The sequence below is a fragment of the Eleutherodactylus coqui genome, chromosome 3 (genome assembly GCF_035609145.1).
Source record: "Eleutherodactylus coqui strain aEleCoq1 chromosome 3, aEleCoq1.hap1, whole genome shotgun sequence".
Lineage (NCBI taxonomy): Eukaryota > Metazoa > Chordata > Amphibia > Anura > Eleutherodactylidae > Eleutherodactylus > Eleutherodactylus coqui.
In genome coordinates this window covers 291,654,065-291,671,824 of record NC_089839.1, presented here as the reverse complement: position 1 = coordinate 291,671,824, position 17,760 = coordinate 291,654,065, and the positions used below count along the sequence as shown (strand labels likewise).

The 17,760-nt window shown below is 51.2% G+C and overlaps 1 protein-coding gene across 2 annotated transcripts in view; it reads right to left on the bottom strand.

The window, feature by feature from the left end:
* Positions 1-17,347, bottom strand: part of JAK1 (Janus kinase 1) — an 83,298-nt gene extending 65,951 nt beyond the window's left edge. For both annotated transcript variants that reach the window (XM_066597684.1, XM_066597683.1), the window contains exons 1-2: positions 17,256-17,347; positions 3,450-3,562 (exon numbers count right to left, since the gene is read on the bottom strand). The gene's annotated coding sequence lies outside the window, so the exon portion shown is untranslated. The remainder of the gene's footprint in view (positions 1-3,449; positions 3,563-17,255) is intronic.
* Positions 17,348-17,760: the final 413 nt, after the last annotated feature.

Below are 17,760 nucleotides of genomic sequence, written 5' to 3'. Positions count from 1 at the left end.
CCTAACTACTGCAGCCAATCACCGTTCAGAACTCCTGGACATGGCGCACTAATTCCAGGAGAACGGGCGGTGATGCCGAATCGGTCAGGTGACTTCCTGTGACATCACCTCCACAACAAACACCGGGAGCGCAGCGGGGCTACAGCGCTGACTCCCGAGGCAGAGGAGGGGAAAGTACTGCTCTTTTTCTCTTATTTTAACACGGTTAGTGGTGTAGGGACAATGCTGTCTGGTAACCGGACAACCCCTTTAAGTGTTCTATATACTGGGTTTGTTGACCGATTCTATCCTGCTTGGCATGAGGCCCAGGAAAGCAGTGTACCATCCCTATTGCCAAATTGACAACAGACCTCACCCGGGAACAATGCTGTCGGCTTTTGGAGCCGGTTTATTATGTTTTTTTTAGTTGCTGGGAAATAAGAAATTCTATAGAGATCAATACAAAAAAAAAAAACGCTCAAAAAAAGGCTGCAGCGGCAAATCTCTCGATGCATTAGCCATTAGCTGCTTGATTCCCACACCGAGACAGAGACGTCCGTCCTACAGCCGCCGCGGTGCAGTAATTTGTGCTTTTGTATGCTTGCAGGCATAGAGAATACAAGTCACTTGCAGCTACGAACACGTCTATTGTATAAGGTGGATCAGTCTCTCTATAGCAGGAGTGAAGGAATAAGTAAGTCACCTAATCAGAGAAGGAAGAAATTAAAGACATTTTGCAAAGTCTCATTAAACGTTTCCTACCGTTTTCTGTATGCAACTCCTTTGCAGACCTAGGTGACTCCATGGTTACACAGTAGGGACATGCCCTATGTATAGTCACTTGTTACTCCATCTGCTGCTCCTCAGTAACAAGAAGGAGGGGTCTATAGGATCAAACTATACGGAGTTTGATTCTAGTCCGCAACCATGAAGAAACCTAGGTCTGCATAGGACCTGTGTACACAAAGCTGGAGAGCTGTTGTCACATAGGGACGTCATCAGCCGCCATACATCTGAATAGGCGACCATGTCAGATTTTCAGAAGCGAGTAACTAAAATGCAAAGACGTTAGCGAGTGTTATGCCGCTTCTATTACAGGATTCCCATCTGTAAAATATATCCAGAGACGCATGTTATACAAGTAAAGAGATACGGATACGTGCTGTGAACAACTCTGCAGTTAACCAGAAAAGTTTAGGAAGTGACTGAAACCTAAAATAAACCAGCAAACCCTTAACCAAAAGCAAAAAAAGGAACAAAAAAGATAAAAAAATGGTGAGCGCAAAGCACAATGCGAAAAGAAAACAAAAACTGGAACCAAAGACGGATGTAACAGAAACACCCCATATCATTCATATATATATATGACCGGGCTCACCCGAGCAGAAGATCACCAAGTATCTCGGGTGATCTGCGGGAATCTGCAGACAATCTAATACATTGCCTTATGCAGTTACACTCTCATTAGCCTGTAGGAATAGTGTAATATGCAAGAGCAGAAAAGAACGCTGCATGTTCTATTTTGCGGCGTATCATGTGAGAGAAAGACCATTGCTGTCTATGGGAGCGTAATCAACAGTTACATTATATTATGAAGTGACGGTGCAGGAAGTATAAACACAAAAACACTGGTGGACTGCGCATAACAGCGCGCGATATACACGGTCATGTGCAGGACAATGTCCCTGCCATATGTGGCGATAGGCTGGGTCACCGGTGACCCACGCAGCGTTTTACACATACAGCCTTACTTACATATGCAATTCTATCATATTTATGAATCCTAATGCAGAAGTAAATGGACACAGCAAACAATCAAGTGGCTACTATGGGCAGGTATGGGCAACACCGCCAACAAAGAAAGCTACAGCTGAATAAGTGGCAAATTAAAAAAAAATTATTTGCATAACCGCATTCCAGGAGTCAGAAGAGAACATGAAGCGTATAAATACATATGCAGAAATAACAAGTCAAACAACAGTTAAGGCCCATTTACACGGGCAGATGAGCGCTAAACTACAGTTTGAGTGACAGCTTTGAGGGATCAATTTGCATAAAAATTAATTGGTATTTAAGTAGCTACTCAGCTACTTAAATACCAATTAGGTATGCAAATGAAGCCTTCCCTGAACTCAGCTATTAGCCTGGCTCTTATCTGCGCTCAGATCCTTTATTCTCCATGGGGAAACAATGCCATCAGCACTCCCAGTGGAGAACTACTGATAAAAGTGAGCAATGATTTTTATGTTGGACTGAATTTAAGGACCAGCCAGCAGTGCCTAAAAAGCGGACGATGGGCGCACATTTACACGCACAGATTATCTCTAAAATGATCGCCGATTAGCGATTTTGTTTTAGCGATAATCATCTGGTGTAAATGGGCCTTAACAAGTCAAAAGTTTTAATCAATGGGGCTCCGGGTGCTGAGACCCCCACTAATCCTTAAAATAAAGGGGCTGCAGGGCTCACTCAAGCGCCGAGCCCCTTCGACCTGTCACCTCCTCTCAGCAACTGAAGACGGACGCATAGGCTTCTACAGACACCTATGCGTTGTTCTTCAGCTGCCGAAAGCAGCCGACAAGCAACAAAGACAACTAAAAGCTGCACATCACTTGATTGAGCACTGCTGCCCCTTCATCTCAGTGGTTTGTGGGGTTCCCTGCACCCAGACCCCCACAGATAAAAACTTTAAACAAAAAAAAAGTTACTATTTGAAGTTCATGTGCAGGTTGATGAACATGACGATAACGCTGCAGACTGGGTGCAACTACCACCGTCCTCCCTCAGCACTTATAGTGAAGAGTATTGGATGAGGCAGAAATTTACATCCAGTTCCTTCTGCCCACGGACGTCATCTTTGGGGGCACAGACCACGTAACACAAAAAAAAGTGCAAAAAAAGTGTCCCGTTCCATCAGAGGCGTATTGCAGAGGTATTCTCCAGTACATTGCTTACAGGTGTCTAAGCCACGAGCAGAAGCCCCTGCACTAAAGTTCTAGAGGGGTATGAGCATCTTATGAAGTCATGAACTAACTGGAATACTTAATCACTTTATCATCGGTGTACAGCAAACTATCCTGAGAGTAAAAGGGGCATGAAGCTGGTTTCGCGCTGTGCCCCCTTTTTACGTTTTCCCTACTTAGTTGCACTCGTTGCCACCCCCCATGTCGGTAGTCACAGCTGCCCCATTTAGTAGAATAGAGCTGTGCTGCAGTTCTTTGCTCACCGGCTGGCTGGGGGCGCTGATGTGCAGGGATAAACAGTGCAGCGGATGCAGTACTGAATCACTGCTGTGGCCCCGTCATTGTGGAGGTATGGCAACCTTACCGATCATAAGGGGATGACATGGCCAAGTGACAGGTAGAACCTTTTACTCTCCGGATTAACTGATTTACAGGTAAATCTCTCTTGTCGATTCATTTCCAACTTTGTTCGATACAATTCATGATATTAGCATTTATTGTACTCACAGAGTGAACATCTCTTCTCTTGAACGCCTATAGCCGATGCGGCACACTTGATTCCATGCCGTTAATCTCCACACATGCGTCTATCCAATAGAGGTGAGCTCCGTGTAGAAAATCTAAAAGAGGGGAGGGAAAAAAAACATGAACGATTGTTCGAAGACCCATCTATCGTCAACAGAATGCCATGACGTGAGATCATTAAAAAAAAAGTGCCAAATGAACAAGAGTGCCATGTTCCCCCCTGTCTGTCACGCGGTAGGGGGGGGGGTTGCTCCTCCCACCACAGTGATGTCAGAATGAATGGAGTACTGGCCGAGCGTGCAGGGTTGGTGCTACACTCATACCAATGGGACTGACAGAGCTACCCAAGCGCTTCCCACTCAGCTATTATGACACACGGACAAGAAATCACACCCAAAAAATATAATGCACAGCTAAAATAAAATTAAACAACCTTTATCCAAAAAATAAAACCCCCGTACTCATTAAATACACTTTAGAGGTCACTAAAGACATACCGTTAATGCTGCAATAAAGCAAACCGTTATTACAGCATAGTATAACAACCAAACTACCCATATAGCAATGAGATAGGAGGAAAAAATATATATGATACAGTGCATAAAATAATCAGATTTGAAAAGCCCCAAATGCAATAGAAGATTTGGTATTGGGAAGTAAAGTAGAAAAAAATAGGCCTAAGGGCGGCTTCACACGAGCGTGGTATTTGTGCGTTCATGAGTGCGCACCTATGTACGTGCAAAAACACGCATGAATGCCGGTCCGTGCACTGCCTTCAATGGAGCCACGGCTGCTGCCTGAATTGTTTTTCAGGGAAGGGCTTTACATATAAGCTCTTCCCCGAAAAACAAAAATTTTAGTGTAAAAAAAATAAATAAATAAAATGAAAAAAAAAAATACTTACCTGTCCACCGCTGCCGTGTCCCTGCGGGGATGAAGAACACAGCTGCAGCATGTGGCAGATGTTTGCTTCATCTCCGCGAGGAAAAAGAATTCCCTGCTGCTACATCTTCCACATCTGTGACAGATACAGCAAAGGAATTCTTCATCCCTGTCACAGATGACAGCTGCGGTAGGGGATCCAGCTGCCTGCATCCTGTTATTGTTTTTCAGGGAAGGTCTTTAGATATAAGCCCTTCCCTGAAGAACATGAAAAAAGGTGATAAAAATTAAAAACAAAACAAAAAAAAAAAACACACTCACCTTTCTTCAGCTGCCGGGGCTCAGCCGCATCCAGCTGGCTCTTCTCCTGCATTGCTCAAAGGAGTATTCAGCAGGTGGAGAATTAAAATCCCCACCTGCTGAAAGGGCTGCCTCTGATTGGCTGAGCACTGTTACCAATCAGAGGCAGCTCTCAGCTATTGAATGACAGTCCATTGAAGACAATGCGTGCATTCCCTATGGTGCACGCATGTCCTATCTTTACAGGCACGCACCTATAAAAGACATGTGAACACACCATAGGGAATGCATTGTTTCTAATAAAAGCGTGCTTTTGTGCGTGCGTATGCTCGTGTGAAGCCACCCTAAATGCCATGCTCCAGAAAGAAGATGGCCAGAATGGCCACAAAATCTAAGCCTGTAATAACAGCCCCTGTGAACACAGGATAACTTTTAATCTTGGTACCACCCCACTAAATTTCTGGGACGTTTTGTGTACACAGCTCCTACACAAACCCAAGAGTCTCCATGGTTACAGAATTCCTATAAACCCTGCGGAGTCTGATGCTAAAGCCTTGCGTTAGGGCAGGTTCACACGTGTGCCGCTTGTTCCATTCATCTGAGGATTAGTAATAATCCAGGGCCATGTTACGTGGAAAGGACGTGCCGCGGCCCTCCACCGCTGTTGGCTGAAGCTCATTCAGCCGAGAGCCGTTTCTCCGGACTCCCCCATACATATAAACGCTCCATCTGACAACGTGTTCACACGTTTTCCAAAGATAGCAGAGAAAGATGCAGTTAGGCGACATTCACATGGGCAAGCGCAGTATCGAGTCGAGAAACGTGACCCGATATCCCCCATGGAGGTGAGCCGTTTTCCATTAAATTGTTTCACGCGCGTCGGAGGATCGGCAATTGTTTCCCATTGATTTCAATGGCAAACATCCCATTGCACGGACATGCACATCACACCGCATGCGATCTGTTTGACTGTTCCATTGAAAGCAATGGGCGATGCGTTCTGAAAGACACAAAAAAAAAATAGATCGCCGTAAGAAAAAAAGTAAAAAAAAAAATCCCTCATGTGTATGACTCTATTGAAAGGAATGGAGTTTATATTCGCGCGAGCTTTGTACGTTTCATAACGCACAGAATTTGAGCTTGTGTGAATGTAGTCTGAGGCAACTCTAGCGGCGCCTTATCTCCAAGAACAAACAGAATGGGCGTTAGAATGAAATATGCCCAAACCTTCTATCCCCGACATCATCTGTCAGGGAAAAGTCGGAAGACCCCGACACACATATGTAACAGTCATCTGGTTTCGCCCTGATTGGCAGGTTGGGTCGACTTTTCCCTATAGTGTATGGGGGTCTTTACAGAGCTGCCCCTCTCCCGGCCCTGCAGATAACGTCTGACAACCTTGGGCACTATTATGTTGATGGCACAGGGTATATTTACAAGGTTCATTAGTGTGACTCACGGTCTAACCTGCAGGTATTTTACCATGAATTGCCGGACTTTATGATTCACTTTTTGCCTGTGGGGTGAATCACCAAAATGATTCAACTGTAAATACCAACCATAACAACCAAGATCCCAATAACGGACCATCGGCGGGGGACAAACGCTGCAATCATCGCACTCTGAGATAGTATTATCATCGGTGCAATACGAGGAGTTTATTACTGGCAGTTTTCGGGTACTTTGAAAGCACGGGTGCAAGAAACAGCAGCGGCACCTGCGGGTCCATGGATCCCCCGGGCCAGTCCTAGAACACTGTACATGGGTAATATTCCCCTGGCCACCATAGGCCCCCAGTTATAAACTATCAATACGTTTGAGGCTGGTTTCCTTTCCCCTACAATGCCAGTTTTGTCTCTCAGCCGTCGGGTAATGTCTCAGGTAGGTTATGGGGTGCTCTTGCGGAGCTCCAGATGGCGACCAAAATACCAACAACTTTGCAGATGGCGACAGAATTTTCCAATGTAGTCCTCATTTACGACTTGTCCTGCCCCCTGAATATAAAAGGGGTTTTTTTTGGTACCTAGCAAACTTCTTTACTAGATGACCGGATGGCCCGCGCCCATGACCTTAGTGTTGCCAATCATAAATAGCAGCAGAGGTGGTGCAGCCGGCCCCGGGACGTTCCCTCAGCAGCGGCTGCCAAGCCCCCTGGCACGCTGCCCGCCAGGAGCTGATGGGGCAGCATTTGCAGCACTTCTTTCTGGAACGTCTCACACTGGCCAAAGTAACGCTGGCTGCACCCTCACGGAGCAGAGCAGAGGGGAGAGACATGCCGCGGTTGGTACATGCCGCGGTTGGTACATGCCGCTGTGCTCTTGGATATGGATACGTAGAGAGCGGGCGCAACTGCATGTAACGATATTGTGGGGTGATCCGACGACAGTGGGCAATATCTGGGTGGACTGTATGTAATTATACTTTAAGGCACTTCACAGTCTTATTATATTATATAATTTATATGCATAATATAGTAAAACTTTGTGCATATACAGAAAAAATAGTTTTTTCAAAGTTTAGCAACAAAAATTTAAAAAAAAACAAAAACAAAAAAAAAACACTTTACCTGCCTCCTAATTTTATTTTTTTTTGTAAGAATTGAGCCCCAATTAGCGGCTTCATTTACGTCAAAAAATCCCACCAAAAATGTATTCAAAAGGTTTTCAAATGCATTTTCTGCAGCCAATAAAACCGTTAATGAGTGGCGGCGGCCGGACACGGGGGGGGGGTGTAGAACAAAGGACAAAGGGATAAAGCAAAGTCCCCAACGTCACGTGAGAAACCAACTCATCAGAGGGATTTGTATAATCAAATTCAGAGAAACGTGCTGAGCTGCCAGGTGAGTCTGTAGACAATAACGCACATCTAACAGGAGCATAAACTGTATTAACCCCTTAGTGACAAGCCTGGTTTTTGCTTAACCCCTTAAGGATATGGCCCATTATATTTTTTTTCCATTTTTGTTTTTTCTCCCCCCCCCTTTCAAAAAATCGTACCTCCTTTATTTATCCATCGACGTCGCTGTATGAGGGCTTGTTTTTTGCGGGACGAGTTGTATTTTTCTATGGTACTATTTAATGTACTGAAAAACTTTTTAAAAGTGGAGTAAAATGAAAAAAGAAAAAAAAAAAACGCAATCCCGCGATCTACAGGGGCTTCTTGTTTCTGCGGCGCACAAACTATAACAAAAATCACACGATAACTTTATTCTATGGTCAGTACCATAACCAGGATACGAAGCTCAGGCCTCCTGCCCACGGGCGGATAATCGCTGCGGAATCTGCGATCGACGTCTGCACCTCCGATCTGCAGGAAATACCGCCCGTTACTTCCTATGTAGATCCGCTGCTTCCTCCGCACAAGCGGGAATCAATTGCGATTTCCGCATGCCGAATCCGGCTCTGCTGTGTGCAGGAGGCCGTAGAGTTTGTTTTTGCTGTACTACTTTTATTTTTTCAAATATATTAATATTTTTAAAGTATTTTCTGCCGCCATCTTTAAGGCCCATTTACACCAGCCGACGATTGCTTAAAAAAAAAAAAAAAAAAAAAAAATCACTAAAATCGGCAATCGTTTTAGCAATAATCGTAAGTGGGCGCCCATCGTGCGCTTTTCGGGTACTTCTATTTGATCGTTAAATTGAAGCTATTCTTTTATTGCGAATACGGCAAACGGGTTTTTTTTTCCCCAAACTTTTATACTTTTTTTTAATAAATATTCCTAAAACTTTATTAATCTTATTTTTACCACGACTTGCCATGCTTTGATCACTCCTGCAGTATGATGTAATGCTATAGCATTACACCATACTGCGATCGGGCAGGCAGTCTATAAAGACACCCCCCCCCCCCCCCCCCCCAAGGGGAAGGCTTGATAGGCATTCTGCCATGACAGCCCTGGGGCCTTTCAGAAGGCCCCCAACTGCCATGACACCCGCATGGCTCCACGCGATCTCATCGCAGGGGGGCCGAACGGGACCCCTGAAAATAGTCTGGGGGATTTAAGTGCCGCTGTCAGAATTGACATAAGCATTTAAAGGGTTAACAGCTCTGATAAGCCGAGCTTATCTGAGCTGTTGCCAGTGGGAGTCAGCTATAGGAAGCAGCCAGTGCCCAGATAGTGTGGAGGGAGGTCACCGAGCGATCTCCCTTCATACATACCCCAATGCTGCAGGACGTAACTGTACGTTCTAGAACGTTAAGCGGTTAACCCTTTCCAATCCACTGTCTGACCTCTGAAGACATTATGATTTAAGGCTGTACAGCTCCGATGTTGGAAGACATCCATTGGGGTTCTCTTACTGTACATTGCCAGCCTCTCTGCTGTCGGAGCCTATCCAATGTGTCACCTTATGCAGTACTGGCTTTAGCCAGCAGATAGCGCCATTGTATAACGGCAGAAAAAGAGTAAGCCCCCTAGGAAAACCAGGATACAAATTGGATTGGAAAGGGTTAAAAGACCAACCGATTGTCATCGTCACATTGCAAGCGCCATAACTTGTTGATCTAGCCATACGCAGCTTGGGTTTTTTGGGACAAGTTGTTTATTGGCACCACTGTGGGGCACATATATGGTATAGCTTTTATTTATTTATTTTTTGAGAGGGGGAGGGGGGATTGAAAACCCCTCAGAAATTTCTCCATTGTTTCCGGGTTTGATTCTTCACCATTCGATAAAAAATAACCTGACAACTTTCTTATCTGGATCAGCACAATAACTGCAATACCAAGTTTATAAAGATTTCTTTACTTTTTTACTACTTTTTTACAATAAAAACACATATTTAAAGAAAAACAAATTGAATCTGCACGGCTGTGTTCTAAGGTCAGTAGCATTGTTTTTTTCTGGCGCTGTGAGATCTTGTTACGATCGCGGTAATACCTATTATGTGTTGTTTGTTATATATATATATTTTTTTTAATCCATTGAAAAAGGGTTTTGTGGGGAAAAATGCATATTTTCTTTAAACTGGATTTTTAAAAAGCTTAAATAAAACTATTGAACATTTTTGACACTATTTTTTAGTCCCTCTAGAGAGAAGTTGCAATAGTTCGATCGCTAGGGTAGTACACTGCATTACTTGCGTAGTGCATTCTACTAACCCTATGACAGCAGCCTATTCGGCAGGGTTACATGACAGACATGAAGGCCTTTGTCAGGCTTCCAGTTGCCATGGGAACCTATTGTTACCTCACACTGCAGGGTGCTGATGGGTGACAGAGGGAGCCTCCTCTTCCTGTCATCTGCTTGACATCATCCCGTTCCAAAAAAGGAGGAAGCGGGTGATGCATGCAACGCGAACAAGTGGCTTAAACCCGCAATAACATCTTATTAGTACAACTGCCGCTTATAAACAGGAAACAACCCAAAGCTTTATCCAGCGAGCAATGAAACAGAAAACCAAGAGGAGGAGAGCCGAGATCAGAGGAAACACCTCGCCGCTTCTCTTCTTTACACAAGTCTGACTATAAACAGCAACAATCCTGAGGAAATGGATGCAACACAGAGCGCTGCTGATACATAGTAACATTATGCCTGCAGCCACCACTAGGGGGAGCTTACTGCACACCGTTTAGCCTGGGTTCACACAGGGCGGATTTGCCGCGCGGAATTTCGCCACGGCAAATACGCCCGCGCCCGCTAATCTCGGGATTAGCCAGCCATGTGGACGAGATTTCTCAGAAACCTCGTCCACACGGGACGGCCAATCCGCTGCGGTAAGTCAGGCTGGAACCGCGGCTGCGGTGGCCGCAGCCGCGGTTGCAGAAGATGCAGCATGTCTATTTATGGTGGTTCTCCCGGCGGAAATCTCGCGTTTTTTGCTGCGGCCAAACCGCGGGATTTCCAGCGGGAATACGCCCAGTGTGAACCCAGCCTTATACACTGAACTCAATAATAACAGTATACAAAGAGCGCTCCCTAAAGGTGGCTGCAGGCAGCTAGAACGTTATAGTTAGATTATCCCCATACACGAGCGATCTTCCATCGTGATGCTCCACCGCATGTAAATACGAGTTTTATGCACGTGTGATAAGATTTTCTTTTTACTATTGGATCAACATATGATTTTCATGCGCAGAGATGCCATGCGCTGGCATAAAACAACTGCAGGTGTACAAGTGCGAAATCAGCCCCAGTTCCGTGTAAGTGCATCCCCCCTCAAGGTGTATAAATCCCACTGGCTGTATAAATGGGCCTTGATACAGGCATACCCATGCTCAGTGGTCGGCTGTACGCCCTTCCGTGTGAACGGCCAACCAATGACAACTTTATGGGGATGACCGTTCATGTGTGTGACGGGTAGCAAACGAGTGCCGATTGACATGCTCGTTATAGCCGCCCAATTCTTGGTCCCGACTCAAACTATAATTTTTATTTTAAATGGAATATCCCCCAAATAAGAGTAACTAACTGTAACTCCATGAAAGAATAGACTCCACCCTGTTCTATGAATCGGCCAACTTTTCCCAGGAAGTTGAGTGGGCACATCTGGATTTTTGCCCTCCCGGCGGCCCTCGAGGCTGCATTTAATGTCAGAACACGAGATCCCGCAGGCTGCGACGCCGGATGCTGCCAAGAGCACATGGGAGATGCTGGAATTGCGCAATCTGAGGCGTCCTCCCAATCCCTGGGAAACATCGGCAGATTCAAGAGTAGCAATAGGAAACTTATTTTCCTTTTTATATTAATTCATCCCAATTAGTTAAATATTAAACAGTAAAATTAATAGTGCAGGTCATGTGATTGGTCCAATTCAACCTTTAACCCTATGCAGGGGATTTTAAGCTCTGGATCAGAAAAAAAAACTGAGCACCAATGACTGTAAAGATATATTAAGGGGGGCTGTCGGAATTATTCTTTGTTTTTTATTTAAGCCCAACCTCTTGCTGCCAACTTTATTTTGATCTTAGCTCACCTGTCCCACACTTCAAGCCCCAGTGATATGCTGTATAGCAGGGGTCCCCAACTCCAGTCCTCAGGGACCACCAACAGGTCATGTTTTCAGGATATCCTATAGTAAGTACACCTGTGGCAATGTCTGAGGCGCCGACAATAATTACATCACCTGTGCAACACTGAGGAAATCCTGAAAACATGACCTGTTGGTCCCTGAGGACTGGAGTTGGGAACACTGCTGTATAGAGGCCACATGGGCTTGTACTTTACAGGCCCAGGCTGTTTCAGGGCAGCTGATTGGCAACGTTTGTCACGTGGGTGTACAGGCACATGACCGCCGGAGAGAATGTGGAGTCAGGTACCATACACAGCACATGCTAACAGCTGGCAGGAATAAACTCCCCACAGCCTGACAACTCATCAGACTGTAGATTGTGCTATACCAGGTGCCCCGCTCCTCCTATACTGGGGGCTGTGTGACCCCGGGTGCCCCGCTCCTCCTATACTGGGGGCTGTGTGACCCCGGGTGCCCCGCTCCTCCTATACTGGGGGCTGTGTGACCCCGGGTGCCCCGCTCCTCCTATACTGGAGGGCTGTGTGACCCCGGGTGCCCCGCTCCTCCTATACTGGAGGGCCGTGTGACCCCGGGTGCCCCGCTCCTCCTATACTGGAGGGCCGTGTGACCCCGGGTGCCCCGCTCCTCCTATACTGGAGGGCCGTGTGACCCCGGGTGCCCCGCTCCTCCTATACTGGAGGGCCGTGTGACCCCGGGTGCCCCGCTCCTCCTATACTGGAGGGCCGTGTGACCCCCGGGTGCCCCGCTCCTCCTATACTGGAGGGCCGTGTGACCCCCGAGTCCCCCGCTCCTCCTATACTGGAGGGCCGTGTGACCCCCGAGTCCCCCGCGCGTCTTATACGAGGGGCCGTGTGACCCCCGAGTCCCCCGCGCGTCTTATACGAGGGGCCGTGTGACCCCCGAGTCCCCCGCGCGTCTTATACGAGGGGCCGTGTGACCCCCGAGTCCCCCGCGCGTCTTATACGAGGGGCCGTGTGACCCCCGAGTCCCCCGCGCGTCTTATACGAGGGGCCGTGTGACCCCCGAGTCCCCCGCGCGTCTTATACGAGGGGCCGTGTGACCCCCGAGTCCCCCGCGCGTCTTATACGAGGGGCCGTGTGACCCCCGAGTCCCCCGCGCGTCTTATACGAGGGGCCGTGTGACCCCCGAGTCCCCCGCGCGTCTTATACGAGGGGCCGTGTGACCCCCGAGTCCCCCGCGCGTCTTATACGAGGGGCCGTGTGACCCCCGAGTCCCCCGCGCGTCTTATACGAGGGGCCGTGTGACCCCCGAGTCCCCCGCGCGTCTTATACGAGGGGCCGTGTGACCCCCGAGTCCCCCGCGCGTCTTATACGAGGGGCCGTGTGACCCCCGAGTCCCCCGCGCGTCTTATACGAGGGGCCGTGTGACCCCCGAGTCCCCCGCGCGTCTTATACGAGGGGCCGTGTGACCCCCGAGTCCCCCGCGCGTCTTATACGAGGGGCCGTGTGACCCCCGAGTCCCCCGCGCGTCTTATACGAGGGGCCGTGTGACCCCCGAGTCCCCCGCGCGTCTTATACGAGGGGCCGTGTGACCCCCGAGTCCCCCGCGCGTCCTATACGAGGGGCCGTGTGACCCCCGAGTCCCCCGCGCGTCCTATACGAGGGGCCGTGTGACCCCCGAGTCCCCCGCGCGTCCTATACGAGGGGCCGTGTGACCCCCGAGTCCCCCGCGCGTCCTATACGAGGGGCCGTGTGACCCCCGAGTCCCCCGCGCGTCCTATACGAGGGGCCGTGTGATCCCCGAGTCCCCCGCGCGTCCTATACGAGGGGCCGAGTGATCCCGAGTGGCCCGCTCGTCCTATACGAGGGGCCGAGTGATCCCGAGTGGCCCGCTCGTCCTATACGAGGGGCCGAGTGATCCCGAGTGGCCCGCCCGTCCTATACGAGGGGCCGAGTGATCCCGAGTGGCCCGCCCGTCCTATACGAGGGGCCGTGTGATCCCGAGTGGCCCGCCCGTCCTATACGAGGGGCCGTGTGATCCCGAGTGGCCCGCCCGTCCTATACGAGGGGCCGTGTGATCCCGAGTGGCCCGCCCGTCCTATACGAGGGGCCGTGTGATCCCGAGTGGCCCGCCCGTCCTATACGAGGGGCCGTGTGATCCCGAGTGGCCCGCCCGTCCTATACGAGGGGCCGTGTGATCCCGAGTGGCCCGCCCGTCCTATACGAGGGGCCGTGTGATCCCGAGTGGCCCGCCCGTCCTATACGAGGGGCCGTGTGATCCCGAGTGGCCCGCCCGTCCTATACGAGGGGCCGTGTGATCCCGAGTGGCCCGCCCGTCCTATACGAGGGGCCGTGTGATCCCGAGTGGCCCGCCCGTCCTATACGAGGGGCCGTGTGATCCCGAGTGGCCCGCCCGTCCTATACGAGGGGCCGTGTGATCCCGAGTGATCCGCCCGTCCTATACGAGGGGCCGTGTGATCCCGAGTGGCCCGCCCGTCCTATACGAGGGGCCGTGTGATCCCGAGTGGCCCGCCCGTCCTATACGAGGGGCCGTGTGATCCCGAGTGGCCCGCCCGTCCTATACGAGGGGCCGTGTGATCCCGAGTGGCCCGCCCGTCCTATACGAGGGGCCGTGTGATCCCGAGTGGCCCGCCCGTCCTATACGAGGGGCCGTGTGATCCCGAGTGGCCCGCCCGTCCTATACGAGGGGCCGTGTGATCCCGAGTGGCCCGCCCGTCCTATACGAGGGGCCGTGTGATCCCGAGTGGCCCGCCCGTCCTATACGAGGGGCCGTGTGATCCCGAGTGGCCCGCCCGTCCTATTCGAGGGGCCGTGTGATCCCGAGTGGCCCGCCCGTCCTATTCGAGGGGCCGTGTGATCCCGAGTGGCCCGCCCGTCCTATACGAGGGGCCGTGTGATCCCGAGTGGCCCGCCCGTCCTATACGAGGGGCCGTGTGATCCCGAGTTGCCCGCCCGTCCTATACGAGGGGCCGTGTGATCCCGAGTGATCCGCCCGTCCTATACGAGGGGCCGAGTGATCCCGAGTGATCCGCCCGTCCTATACTAGGGGCCGAGTGATCCCGAGTGGCCCGCCCGTCCTATACTAGGGGCCGTCTGATCCCGAGTGGCCCGCCCGTCCTATACTAGGGGCCGTCTGATCCCGAGTGGCCCGCTCGTCCTATACTAGGGGCCGTCTGATCCCGAGTGGCCCGCTCATCCTGTACTAGGGGCCGTCTGATCCCGAGTGGCCCGCTCGTCCTGTACTAGGGGCTTCTGATCCCGAATGGCCCGCTCGACCTATACTAGGGGCTGACTGATCCCGAGTGCCCCACTCACCCTTTACTAGGGGCTGTATGATCCTGAGTGCCCCGCTTGTCCTATATGAGAGGCTGTTTGATTCTGAGTGCGCCACTCGTCCTATACTGGGGGCTGTGTGAACCCGAGTGGCCCGCTCGTCCTATACTAGGGGCTGTCTGATCCCGAGTGGCCCGCTCGTCCTATACTAGGGGCTGTCTGATCCCGAGTGGCCCACTCGTCCTATACTAGGGGCTGTGTGATCCCGAGTGCCCCACTCGTCCTATACTAGGGGCTCTGTGATCCTGAGTGCCCCACTCGTCCTATACTGGGGGCTGTGTGATCCTGAGTGCCCCGCTCGTCCTATACTGGGGGCTGTGTGATCCCGAGTGCCCCACTCGTCCTATACTGGGGGCTGTGTGAACCCTGAGTGCCCCACTCGTCCTATACTGGGGGCTGTGTGAACCCTGGGTGCCCCACTCGTCCTATACTGGGGGCTGTGTGAACCCTGGGTGCCCCACTCGTCCTATACTGGGGGCTGTGTGATCCTGAGTGCCCCACTCGTCCTATACTGGGGGCTGTGTGATCCTGAGTGCCCCACTCGTCCTATACTGGGGGCTGTGTGATTCTGAGTGCCCCACTCGTCCTATACTGGGGGCTGTGTGATCCTGAGTGCCCCACTCGTCCTATACTGGGGGCTGTGTGATCCTGAGTGCCCCACTCGTCCTATACTGGGGGCTGTGTGATCCTGAGTGCCCCACTCGTCCTATACTGGGGGCTGTGTGAACCCTGGGTGCCCCGCTCATCTGATCCTGGGGGTTGTGTGACCTCAGGTGCCCCGCTTGTCCTATACTAGGGCTGTGTGATCCTCAGTGCCCCGCATGACCCTGGGGGCCCCGCTAGTCACATACTAAGCTGTGAGACCCTGAATACTGCACTTGTCCTGTACAGGTGCCCACCTCGTCCTCTACTGGTCGATGTCAGATGCCCGCTCACTACTGCCCTCAGTCTCCGCAGCCTAGTTTCTCTCTCCAGTAAACTTTCTCTACAGTAGTAAAACCTCTGCATGTAGCAGCGGGCAGCCATCCACGGAAACTCGCCAGTCTTACACCAGTGTTTGCCAATTTGTGACTATCAGTTGTGCAACTACAAATCTCAGCATGTCCTCAACAAGTAATTTTAATTTGTGCGGTGCCGTTTGCAGATCACTGCGCCCGGGACTCCACATTAACTAGAACATTGGCAGGCCCTCCTTACGGGGGCGAAATGCCCGAGCTGGGGGGGCGCATCCTGGCAAATCAGCTGTGTGATCAGGAAATATCTAACCAGCAGGTTGGCCCAAGGACACCCACTATGCCCCTTACTCCATGCCCTCCCCTCTGTAGCCCCTCCACCCACAAATTACCCACCTCACTGTGCCAGTCCTACAAATCACTCCTGGTGGCACCAATCACCCACACAGCTGCTGCCCACTCACCCACCCACCACTTCGTTTCCTCAGCCGACTCCCTATGCCTCATCTGTATGGCTTGTAGAAACCCACCCCTCCGGGACAACTACCCCCAACGCCCCCTCAAACTACTACCGACATCAGCGATCCTCACACTTCCTCAGTCTCCACGGACTAGTCCCCACACTCACTACCCCCCCCCCCCAATCTCCAGACTACTCCCCCCAGTCCCCACACTCACTAGTCCCCCAGTCCCCAAAATGCACGCGCACACACACACACACACACACACACTTCCCCCCAGTCACTACTCTCTCTCCCCCAATCTCCAGACAACCTCCCAAACCTCCAGAACCTCCCCCCCCCCTAATCTCCAGACTACTCCCCCCAGTCCCCACACTCACTAGTCCCCCAGTCCCCAAAATGCACACACACACACTGACACTTCCCCCCAGTCACTACTCTCTCTCCCCCAATCTCCAGAACCCCCCCCCCCCCCCAATCTCCAGACTACTCCCCCCAGTCCCCAAAGTCTACACACACACACGTCCCCCCAGTCACTACTCTCCCCACTCTTCACAGACTAGTCCCGCACTCACTACTGCCCCCCAGTCTCCACCGGCTAGTCCCCGCACTTACTTCCCCCCCCCGGTCTCCATAGACTTGTCTCCGCACTCACTACTGCCCCCCAGGGCTAGTCTCCGCACTCACTACTGCCCCCCAGGGCTAGTCTCCGCACTCACTACTGCCCCCCAGGGCTAGTCTCCGCACTCACTACTGCCCCCCAGGGCTAGTCTCCGCACTCACTACTGCCCCCCTGGTCTCCACAGACTGGTCTCCGCCCTCACTACTGCCCCCCCAGGCTAGTCTCCACAGACTTGTCCCCGCACTCACTACTCCCCTCCGTCTCCTCATGCCGCCCTTCTCACCCGCAGCGGTCTCTTCGCAGTCCGATTCTTCTCTCGCTCTCGTCAGCCCTCCGTTCTCGCTTCCCGTCACTTGACTGACGGCTCCCGCGAGTAATAATGGCGCTGCGCATGCGCTGGGGAGTCCCGGCCGCCCGGACTTCTTAAGGTGGAACTGAAAAGTTGGTATAATACCCCAAACGCTTCTGTCCCCTCACAGCACCCCTCGTCACCCCGATGCTGGCTGCCACTGTATACAGATCTGAACTGCATAGTATGCTGCTCCTCAGCTACCCAAGAACTACAAGTCCCAGCAGTATATAACAGTTTAAATGAGATATTTTGGGACTTCTGGTTCTACAAAACTGAGCAGCGGATGGATAGGCTGCATAGAATGCCATCCAGGGTGCGTTAACACGTGAAAGTGACATGTCCCTTCTTGATGCAGAAAAGCGTTTTTCAATTATGCCCATTGACAGGACAATTTCTGTGTATGGATCCACGCCAAAAACTGCGGTACAGAGCCACA